The sequence below is a fragment of the Aythya ferina genome (assembly GCF_964211825.1).
Source record: "Aythya ferina genome assembly, contig: HAP1_SCAFFOLD_167, whole genome shotgun sequence".
Classification (NCBI taxonomy): Eukaryota; Metazoa; Chordata; class Aves; order Anseriformes; family Anatidae; genus Aythya; species Aythya ferina.
Window position 1 is genome coordinate 9884 of NW_028181361.1, and position 10525 is coordinate 20408.

Below are 10525 nucleotides of genomic sequence, written 5' to 3' on the forward strand. Positions count from 1 at the left end.
ACTGGGGATCTGTGTTGATCTGTAATAAAGAGCAATCATCAGCACAGCAAATCCCCGTGACCTTGTGTCTATCAGCATCGTCCAAATCCCTCTCTAGAGCTGTAGGCTGGCCAAGCTGTGTGTTGGATGGTGAAGCTGGGAAACGCTTGGGATGGGGAAGGCTGAGTGGGCCGAGAAATCCTTGCTGGGATGGGAAGGTTTCCTTGGCGTGTGTTATAAATGGCTCAGGATTCAAATTAGGATTAAATAAAAAAATAGGATTTATTGAAAGAATATAAAGGAATAGAGGTAAGCAAACAGCGCTGGGTGCACCGGGAGTCTCCGCTCCACCAGGACGCACACCAATTACATCAAGCAACTGATTTTTATGCTCCTAGACTAATACATATTCATTACTACTTCTAAAAAAAATAGATTATTAAAATTAGCTTCCGGGGTGCAGTCCCTCCTACTGGAGCATGCGCAGTCTCCTCTGGGGTCTCTTCTGGGGGTCTCTAGGGGTCTTCCATGCTGAAGGCTCGCAGTCTTCCTCTTCCCCTTTGTACTTACTGGGCACCATCCCAAGTTTACGGAACACCTTCTTCAAAACACCTTCTTCAAATCTTGTCTCCCAGCCGCCTTTCAGCTTCTTTCTCGGCCCCCCCCCTAACCAGATACCAAAGATCCACATAGTATCCCATAACAGTCACTAGTTGTTATCAGTTGTTCTGAAACTCCCAGACACACGGGTAATTAAAACATTCTTCCCCAGCCATTCACAGACACATCTATAGCAGTGTTAGAAATAGAAGTCCAGAATAACAAAAGCAAACAGGTTCATAAATTTAAGAAGTGATAAATTGGCTAGAATGAGGAATGAGGGGGAGACTGGGACACACTGCAGCTGTGGTTCAAGCATTGAATTGCCAGTGCAGGGCCCAGAGGCAGACAGGATTCAAACATTTCAAACAGAATTGTTCTTTATGGACACGAATTGTTAAAACATTCCTCACAATCCCTTATCTTCTTTTCAATATCCCCAATTCGTGTCTCTTCTGTTATTAATAATTGGATTTCATCAGTTTGTTCTTGGAGGGTCCAATTCTTAAGCATCATAATTGACATATTCCCTTCTTTTTTTAATGAAGTTATTACCAATGTACTATTTATCACCCGGCGTATTAATAGTGTAAGACAAGGTATCATACAAGGTACAAATAATAACGTCATTATACCACATAATAATAAAAATAACACTCTTTTAACCCATGGTCCACCAGGCAGCCATGAAAATAAATCCCATTCCATATCCTTCCAGGTTTGTGTTTGCTCGCTCACCTCCCCCCCTTCCTTCTCTGGGATGGGAGAGAGAAATGGGAAAGTGAAGCCTGTGAGTTGAGATAAAAACAAGAAAATAATAACAATAATAATAATAACAATAATGATGATAATAGTACTACTAGTAATAATGTGTACAAACAAGTGATGCACAATGCAATTGCTCACCACCTGCTGTCCAATGCCCAACCTAACCCCGAGCAGTCCGGCCCTCCTCCCAGCCTGCCTGCTGGCAGGACAGTGAGAAGCTGAATTTGGCTTGGTCCTTGGCTTGGTGTAAGCACTGCTCTGTAACAATTAAAACACCAGCATATTATTAACATTCTTCTCATCCTAAACCAGAACATAACATTCTATCAGTTACTAGGAAGAAACACCCTTTTTATCAATCTTTAAACAGCAATTACTAAAGCTAAATTTTCCACAGACTTCTCCTTCTTGTGCTAGTAAATAATCCAAAGCTAGGCAATTTTGATACAAAGCAGTTCTCATCTTTATAACTCATTTAAATCAGTTCTCATCATTTATAACTATTTCTATTACAGCTAATAATCTAATTATTCTATTAAGTATATATACTGGGGTCCTATAGTCCCAGGATCTGTCTTCTGCCCATGTAGCTGGATCATAATAGGCAAACGCCTTCAGTCAAGGAGTTAGGCCCGCTTTCAGGGTCACTTCAGGCTTGTGTTACCGTTCGGCCTGTCAGGGTGATCCAGCTCCTGTAAAACGAATCACAATTTTATATAGGTTTAAAAAAAAGGTTTTTTTTATGTTATTTTCTCGGGACAACCTGATCTTAGTGTGGGAGAAGTCCGGTCGAGGCCCTCTCACTCGGCAGTCAATACCCATAGGGGTTGCCTCCCTCGGTAGACCATACACACCGCAGTGGAGGGTCCTGCCCCGGTCTTGCCTCCTCCCTTTTCTCCCTTTAGGCTTGTCCCCTTTATTTAGCATCCTTCATTCATGCAGAGCCTCGTTGCCAGAATATTAGTTCTCCCTTAGCTTGAGTTTCAGTTTCCCAGGAGCGGACTCAACCCTCCAAGTTTCAGTAGTTACTGGTCCTTTTATTCTGGATGCGTGGGTCCCTTTCTGCAGTTCTCACAGCTGTTTCAGTAGTCAGTAAAACAAGGTACAGTCCCTCGCATCGGGGGTTCAGTGATTCTTCCCTCCCATGGCTGCTTGTTGAAACACTTTCTTTTTTATCTTCTGACAAGTTAAATAACAGTTATCTAATTTGCTTTGCCGTATGGCCCTTTCCAGGTTCCTGTAGCAGGATTCATCTGATAGCCATGGCTACATTCACATTTGTAGCCACATTTCAGGTTGATACAGATTTGACTACAGATACCAGGGTTTTGGCATTCATCAATACCTCCACAGTTTCTCTTGTTTACAAACTCAAACCCAGCTGGACAGTCACATTCATTTATGTTGCATTCCTTCAGGGGCTCATCACCCCAGTCCTTGCAGTCTCTCTGCTGGTTACACACTTTATTGATATCAATGCATTCTCCACTTCTGCACTTGAATTTGCCAGGTCCAGAGCACTGAATACAGTTTGCTTCATCAGTGCCATCCAAACAGTCTCTCACACCACTGCACTGCCTACTCCTATGGACACAGTTCCCATCTTCACATCTGAACTGGTCTGGTCCACAGGTCCAAGAAGGGCAGTTAATTTCATCACTTCCATCCTTGCAATAAGGATCTCTGTCAAATCGCCACTTCTTGTAGATACATTCACCTGAGCCGCACTGCACCTCACTCACAGAACACTTCACTGGAGGTGCAGGCTGGCAGCCACACTGCTCCAAAGATTCATCCGAGTGGTCGGAGCAGTCACCTTGACCATTGCAGACAAAGCTTTTGGAAATACATTGTCCACTACTGCATGTGAACTCTGCTGCACTACAAGTCACATTGCCACAATTCTCTTAATCTTCTCCACTGTCACAGGCTTTTTCACCATCACATTTCTATGACACTGTTCTCATATGACACAGCTCAGCACTTTCGTCAGACCCATCTTCACAATCCAGGTCCCCATCACATTGCCATCTGTTTGGCACACACTGACCACTGTTGCACACAAAGATTTAGCACACATCTTTTTCACACAAGCACTCTCATCACTGCCATCTGAGCAGTCTTCACATTTTACTCTAGCACCGTCGGCAGCAGTGCACAGTCAGGCGAAGGCGAGCAGCAGGCAGAGCGCCCCGCACCGTCACCTGTGTCACTTATACTACTCCTATTACCCATGCTGTTAGTGTCAGTGGCATCCTCCTTTTCTTTTTGCCACTGACCATTCACCACAACTGGATGAGACACATGATTACTAGTTAGGAAAGAGAGTGTAACGTCTGTTATACGGCTGCAGGCAGTGCCAGCTGCAACCTTAGGTTTGTGAAAGAGCCTGCCGGTGGTCATTTGGCAGTGTAATCTGCGTCTCTGCACTCCTGCCCTGCAATAGAGCTAAGTCGTCATTAGTAATGGTTACAACACCAGTCTGGGGACTAATAGTCTTTTTTGCATTGCAAGATAAACCTTTTATAAAAAGAATGCTTGAGTGAAGCAGCACAGCCGCTGCTGCCGCTGCCTCCATGGTTACATCAGACAGGCTGCAGGGTCCTGATGTCCGCCCCTCTGCTCTGCGCCGACTCGCCTCACGGTGAGAGTCGACTGCCGGTGTCCACTGACGCCTCTGATCTCCCGTAGCAACTCGATCTCGGATGTTCCGCAATTACTTGAATTTCCCCGCGTTTTGCAGCTTCTGTCAGGTCTATTCTTTGTCTCTCAGAGCCGGCCGTGGCTCTGCAGCGTCCCAGGGCTCTCTCCGTCCAGCGGTAGTCCCTCCGTAGTTTCTCTGGTCTGCTAGCGCCGCTCCAGTCTCTCGGCGCCGCTCCGGTCTCTCGGCCTGTTCAGGTCTCAGTGAGTCCAGGTCTCGGCCTGTGCGGGCCTCATATGTTGCAGGAAGCACAGCTGAAAGCACCAGTAGAGTCAGATCATGCTCCTGCCTTTTTCTTGTCACAGTCAAAACATTTAAGAGCAAAAATAGGATACACGAGATACACAAGATACACCGGGCCCATATATTAGGCACCACCACTCAAACTTGGATAAAACAGCACTTCTTTTCAGTCTGTCAAGCACTTCGTTCATCTCTGCCCACTCCCCTTGCAGAGAGTACAGAACCACGGATCGGAACTCTGCACTCGCTTTGCAGCAACACTGCGTCTCACTCACACAGCACAATCGCACACGGAGGCCTCCAGCACATCTCATTCATACCACAGGAATATAACTTAGAATGATAACCAACCAAATAAGTATTGTCTCTGACTGTGTTCTTCGTGAAGTGACTTGTAACACTTTGTTTCAAACCCTTACACTTACACAAATACTTTCAACACAAAATATGTACAATATGCAAATATTACAATATACAAAATTTCAACACAAAATACAACACAAAATACATACATAAAAACACATACAATTATTAACACTCCAGTTAGTATCCCTCCAGCAGCCGAAAACATACCGTTTGTCTGCAGTTTCAGGAGATCTTTGCTCCTGCGGTGAGCAGCCGAGTGTGGAGTCCCCTCCGAGCAAAACGCTCAGGGTGCACCTAGGGGCGTCCGCGCTGCAGCTGATCCCGCAGCCGAGCAGAGTGTCTCCTGCCTGGCTCTCCAAAATGACTCACAGAAAGCTGACTCCACCATCAGTAAGATTGTAAAGTAGGTATGTTTACTCAGTTCCATGCAGCACGGGGCGGGTAGTCCCACCAGAGTCGTGCACGCCTAACGTGGCAAATTGCTCTAGTAAAGAGTTACATATACATGAACATTCCTATACATATACATATTCCTAACCTGTCCCTTTGTGAACAGTCCTCCTTATCTCAGACCCCTTGATTAAAATCTGAACCATGAGGTTGTTTTTGATCTGGTTCTCGGTGTCCGAGAGGCTCCTGTTATCTGGTGGTATAAGTGCAGCACAGGCACAAATGCAGCACATATTCATTCTTAATCAATTGCTCTCTAATTTCTAATTCCAATGTTTCAGCTTGCTCTTTTCCGGATCCACAGGTATTCTACTATTAATGTTTAAAGCCTGACAGACCCCGTCCTCCGTGGATCAAAATACATGGGGTCTTAAGGGTTCTTTTGGTCATTCTATCATATAATACTTGATCATTTTCAATTTACTCTTTAATTTTCTGGGGCCCCTATTGTTCCAATTTCTAATCATTATTCATAATGGACTTTTTGGTCATATATCTGGTAATTTGCTCCCTTTCTGGTCCTTGGTCTTCGATTTTATTTGACCCATCCGGGAATTTTACTAGTGGCAATTCCCACAGCCCTTGGTTGCCCCCAGTGAGAGTGTCTTGCAGGGGGTTTAGGACCTATCACCCACCCACGTATCACTCCATTCACCAGCCCAGCCCCCCCCGACAGGAGATTAGAACCGGTGAGAAAACAAAAAGACCTCCACGCTGACTTTAGAAGTCTCAGTTACACTCTCACACACAAACACGGTCAACCGTACCTTTACCCAACCGGACGGTATCTTACGAATCAGTCGTCTTCGTCCAGAGTCCAACCGGACGGTATCCACAAGCGTCTTCATCTGGGATCGAACCAGACGGTATCCAAACGACTGTCGTCTTCATCCGGTTCGATTCCGGACACCAGAACCCAACCAGACGGTATCCAAACGACCCTGTCGTCTTCGTCCGGATCTTCGCGCGCAGAATTACGGGCACAAAAACACAGCCGGCAGGGGAGCTCAAAAAATCAAATTCTTTGCTTACCTTTATTCAGGTTCAGGATGGCATTAGTCCTGATCTGACTCAAACAGGAGCCACCAAATGGTGGGGCGCCTCTCCTAGATTAAATCAGAATTCAGGAACTATAGCCATCCCGGACGAGCCCCCAAATTGTTATAAATGGCTCAGGATTCAAATTAGGATTAAATAAAAAAATAGGATTTATTGAAAGAATATAAAGGAATAGAGGTAAGCAAACAGCGCTGGGTGCACCGGGAGTCTCCGCTCCACCAGGACGCACACCAATTACATCAAGCAACTGATTTTTATGCTCCTAGACTAATACATATTCATTACTACTTCTAAAAAAAATAGATTATTAAAATTAGCTTCCGGGGTGCAGTCCCTCCTACTGGAGCATGCGCAGTCTCCTCTGGGGTCTCTTCTGGGGGTCTCTAGGGGTCTTCCATGCTGAAGGCTCGCAGTCTTCCTCTTCCCCTTTGTACTTACTGGGCACCATCCCAAGTTTACGGAACACCTTCTTCAAAACACCTTCTTCAAATCTTGTCTCCCAGCCGCCTTTCAGCTTCTTTCTCGGCCCCCCCCCTAACCAGATACCAAAGATCCACATAGTATCCCATAACAGTCACTAGTTGTTATCAGTTGTTCTGAAACTCCCAGACACACGGGTAATTAAAACATTCTTCCCCAGCCATTCACAGACACATCTATAGCAGTGTTAGAAATAGAAGTCCAGAATAACAAAAGCAAACAGGTTCATAAATTTAAGAAGTGATAAATTGGCTAGAATGAGGAATGAGGGGGAGACTGGGACACACTGCAGCTGTGGTTCAAGCATTGAATTGCCAGTGCAGGGCCCAGAGGCAGACAGGATTCAAACATTTCAAACAGAATTGTTCTTTATGGACACGAATTGTTAAAACATTCCTCACAGCGTGGAAAGGCATTGGGCTAGGAAATGAGAGAGGTGGGAAATGTTCCCGGGCTTTGAAAGCACTGGGAAGCAAAAGCATTGGGATGAGCAATCGCTCCTGGGATGGGAAAACATTGGGATGGGAAGTCTTGAAAGGGGTGGGTAACATTCGCTGAGGAAGGAAATACTTGGAAAAGTCATCCAAGAGAGGGAAATTCTTTGGGACGAGATCTCTTTGGATGAAGAAACGCTTCGTGTTGATGGGAAATCTTTTGTCTGGGAATCTGTTCTCATGTGAACTTGTCAGGATGGGAAATGACCATGAGGATGAAAGCTGGTCCTGGCATGGGAAATGCCAGGGAAAAGAGGCGGTGTGGAAGCGTGGTGGGCATGGCAAGTGCTGCGTGGGAGGGCAAGCCTGCTGGGGATGGCCAAGTCTTGCGCTGGGCAGCCTGCTTGGGTCCAAAGCCGGCAGTCCTCCCCAAGATGTCGGCGAGGGGCTGGTGAGCCGTTGGGACGGAACCCCCGTTGCCCGGGTTCCCCAAGCAACCGCCCCACTCTCCAGCCACCATGGCAGGTCCAGCAGCCGGCTCCCGCTCCTCCCGGGGCTGCGGCCCTGCTGGCGAGCCCAGCGCCCCAGAGCTCAGCCCAGCGGCCTTTTTCCCACAGAGGGTTTCCCCAGACGGCTTCCGCGGCTTGCGCAGACGCAAAACTCCCCCTTCGTCGTCCCAGCCGTGCCGCCAACGGTGGCTGCCTGGCTGCTGCCCTCCCTCCCCGGAGCGACGGCGCTGCCCTTGCAGCCCCCGCAGGTACCCACCCTCCCCTCCGCGCTGCCCCAGGCCACCGTCTGGCACGTGGTGCCGGGGGTCCAGGGGCAGGTGCTGCAGCTCCCCGCCGGGGTGCAGCTGCCACCTGGGGGGCACCTCCCAGCCCAGGGGCACCACCTGCAGCTTGGGCAGCTCCCCGCCGGGGGGCAGCTCCCTGCTGTGGGGCAGCTCCCCCACACCGCTCCTCCCTGTGCCCCCAGTGTCTCCCAGTGGGGACAGCCCCTGCTGACGGAGACGCTGGTGCCCCAGGATCCCCTCTGCTTGGGGCCCAGGGCCGTGCTCCAAGGGGAGCTCCTGCACCCCGCAGGCACCTGCCTGCTGCAGGCTCCTGCCCACCCCGGCCCCCCCCCACTCCTCGTGCCGGGGCCTCCGCTGTGGGCGCAGGCGCTCCCCGCGCCCCGCACCCTGAGCAGCAGCCGGGGGCAGCTGCCGGAGCCCTGCTTGCACGCCGTGGGGCTCAGCGAGGACCAGGGGCCCCCGCTGCTTGGCCCCACTGCCCCCGAGTCTGCCCAGGCTCCAAGGACCGCCAGCACCCAGACGGCGACGCCCGACGGTGAGTTTGGGGCTGGCCCAGCCGGCCGCTGGGCGCCCCACACCCAGGAGCCATGGCAAAGCTGGCATCGGGGGATGCCTGGGGGATTGCATTGGCTTGCTTTTTCCTCAGCGGCGACACTTGCAGAGGTGCCTGAGGAGCCCCTGGAGCTGCTGGAGCTGGGACCCGATGCCTTCACTGAGGCCTTTCCCCAGCTGGCAGGGGACAGCCAGCAGCTGCAGCACGTGCAGGACCAGCTCCCGGACGATCTGGACAGCTCCGGCTTGGAGGCGCAGCTCAGCTGCCTGGATGCCGTGGAGCCCCAGGACGCCTTCCCCGATTTGCCCAGCAGTCCTGCCCTCAGCCGCTTCCTCTCGCAGCTGCCCGACCTCTGCGAGGACATCGAGGAGCCGAGCACACAGGGACTGGCAGCCACCAGAGCGCTGGGTGAGGTCCCCTCAACCCCTGGGCTGCGCCCCGACAAGGTGCAGGCTGGGCGGGCGCTGCAGCCCCCTGCAGCTGCTGTGCCGCCACTCAGCTCCCCCCTCAAGCCTGCAGCCCGGCCCCAGCTCAGGAGAGCCCTGCCCAAAAGGCCCCCCCAGCAGGAATTCATCCCTGCCCGCAGGAGAACCCTGCCCCAGCCTCCCTCGGCTCCCGTCCAGAGCCCCCCCGACCCTGACTTCCTCACTGCCCTCAGGAGAGCCTTGCCCAAGCCTCGCCTGAGTCCCCTCCAGAGCCCCCCCGACCCTGCCCGCAGGAGACCCCTGCCCAAGCCTCCCTCGGCTCCTGTCCAGAGCCCCCCTGACCCTGACTTCCTCACTGCCCTCAGGAGAGCCCTGCCCAAGCCTCACCTGAGTCCCCTCCAGAGCCCCCCCGACCCTGCCCGCAGGAGACCCCTGCCCAAGCCTCTCCCCAAAAGGCCCCCCCAGCAGGAATTCATCCCTGCCCGCAAGAGAACCCTGCCCCAGCCTCCCTTGGCTCCCCTCAAGAGGCCTCAACTTCTCCCAGCCCTGAGGAGAGCCCTGCCCAGTCCCCCTCGCAGTCCCCTCCAGAGCCCCCCGCCTGCCCCTGCGCCCACCGGCACCAAGTGGGGGGCCAAGCGCCCCGCGCCCACCAGCACCCCCAGCACAGCGCAGAGCTCCCAGCACAGGAGGCCCACGACGGACAAGACCCCCGGCAAGGAGAAGACGCTGCTGCTGGGCCAGGCTGGCCAAGGCCCCAAGACGCTGCGCCAGGGCAAGACGGCTGGCCACAGCGCGCTGCCTGGCAGCAGCAGCCAAGCGGGCAGCGGCAGGCAGCAGCCAGCGAGCGACAGCACCAGGGCGCCCAGCAAGAGAGCGCGAAGCCCGGGGGCTGCTGGGGGGCAAGAAGCAGCGGCGCCGCCTCTCTGCAGAGCGCGGCTGCTGCCGGAGCCCCTCCCCATGAAGCCCCGTGCCCATGCCCGTGCCCGTGCCCGTGCCCGTGCCCGTGCCGTGCGGCCCCAGGACAGGCTCCGGCCCCAAGCCAGCGGGGCCAAGACGCTGCAGCGCCAGCAGCCGGGGACAAAGACCCCCAGCGAGACTTTGCAGCCGCTGGGGGCCAGGGCCAAGGCGCTGGGGCCAGTGCGCCAGCCGCCCTGTGTGCAGCCGCAGCCCACCTCCAGCGGCATGCCCAGGGCCCGGCCGACGCTGCCAGGCTCCAGCGCTGTGCCCGCTGCCCCCCGGCCCCCAGCTGGCCACAAGGCCCAGGCGCTGCTGGCACCACCAGGCAGCACAGGAGCACAGAGAGCTCCCCCAGAGCAGGCGCCCAGAGTGTGGGGCCTGCCAGCCGCAGGGGGCCAAGCGCAGCGTCCGGCTCTGCCCACGCAGCCGCGCACGCTGCAGCGTCCGGCGCAGCCCCGCGTGGACTACGTGCCCTGCGTGGGGCCCTGGGCGGGCCGCGACGCAGCGCCCACGCCGCTGGAGGAGCAGGAGGAGTCGGTGCCCATCACGCCGCAGCAGCGTCCCGAGCGGGAGCGCCTGAAGAAGCTGGCCCAGGAGGAGCGGCAGCGGGCGGCCCACCAGACCAAGATCGGCCCCGTGCAATTCTTCGTGCAGCGGCAGAAGGACCACGCCATAGCCTACTATTACAGCCACCCGTGACCGACCTCGGGCTTCTCC

General features: G+C 53.4%; 1 long non-coding RNA gene across 1 annotated transcript; it reads right to left on the minus strand.

Moving 5' to 3' along the window:
- Nucleotides 1–236: 236 nt before the first annotated feature.
- On the minus strand, nt 237–7049 carry LOC311428870. The gene is made up of 2 exons (XR_014687933.1): nt 5875–7049; nt 237–4302 (listed from the first exon to the last, which is right to left on the minus strand). It is a non-coding gene; the product is annotated as an uncharacterized lncRNA (long non-coding RNA).
- Between the last annotated feature and the right edge of the window lie 3476 nt (nt 7050–10525).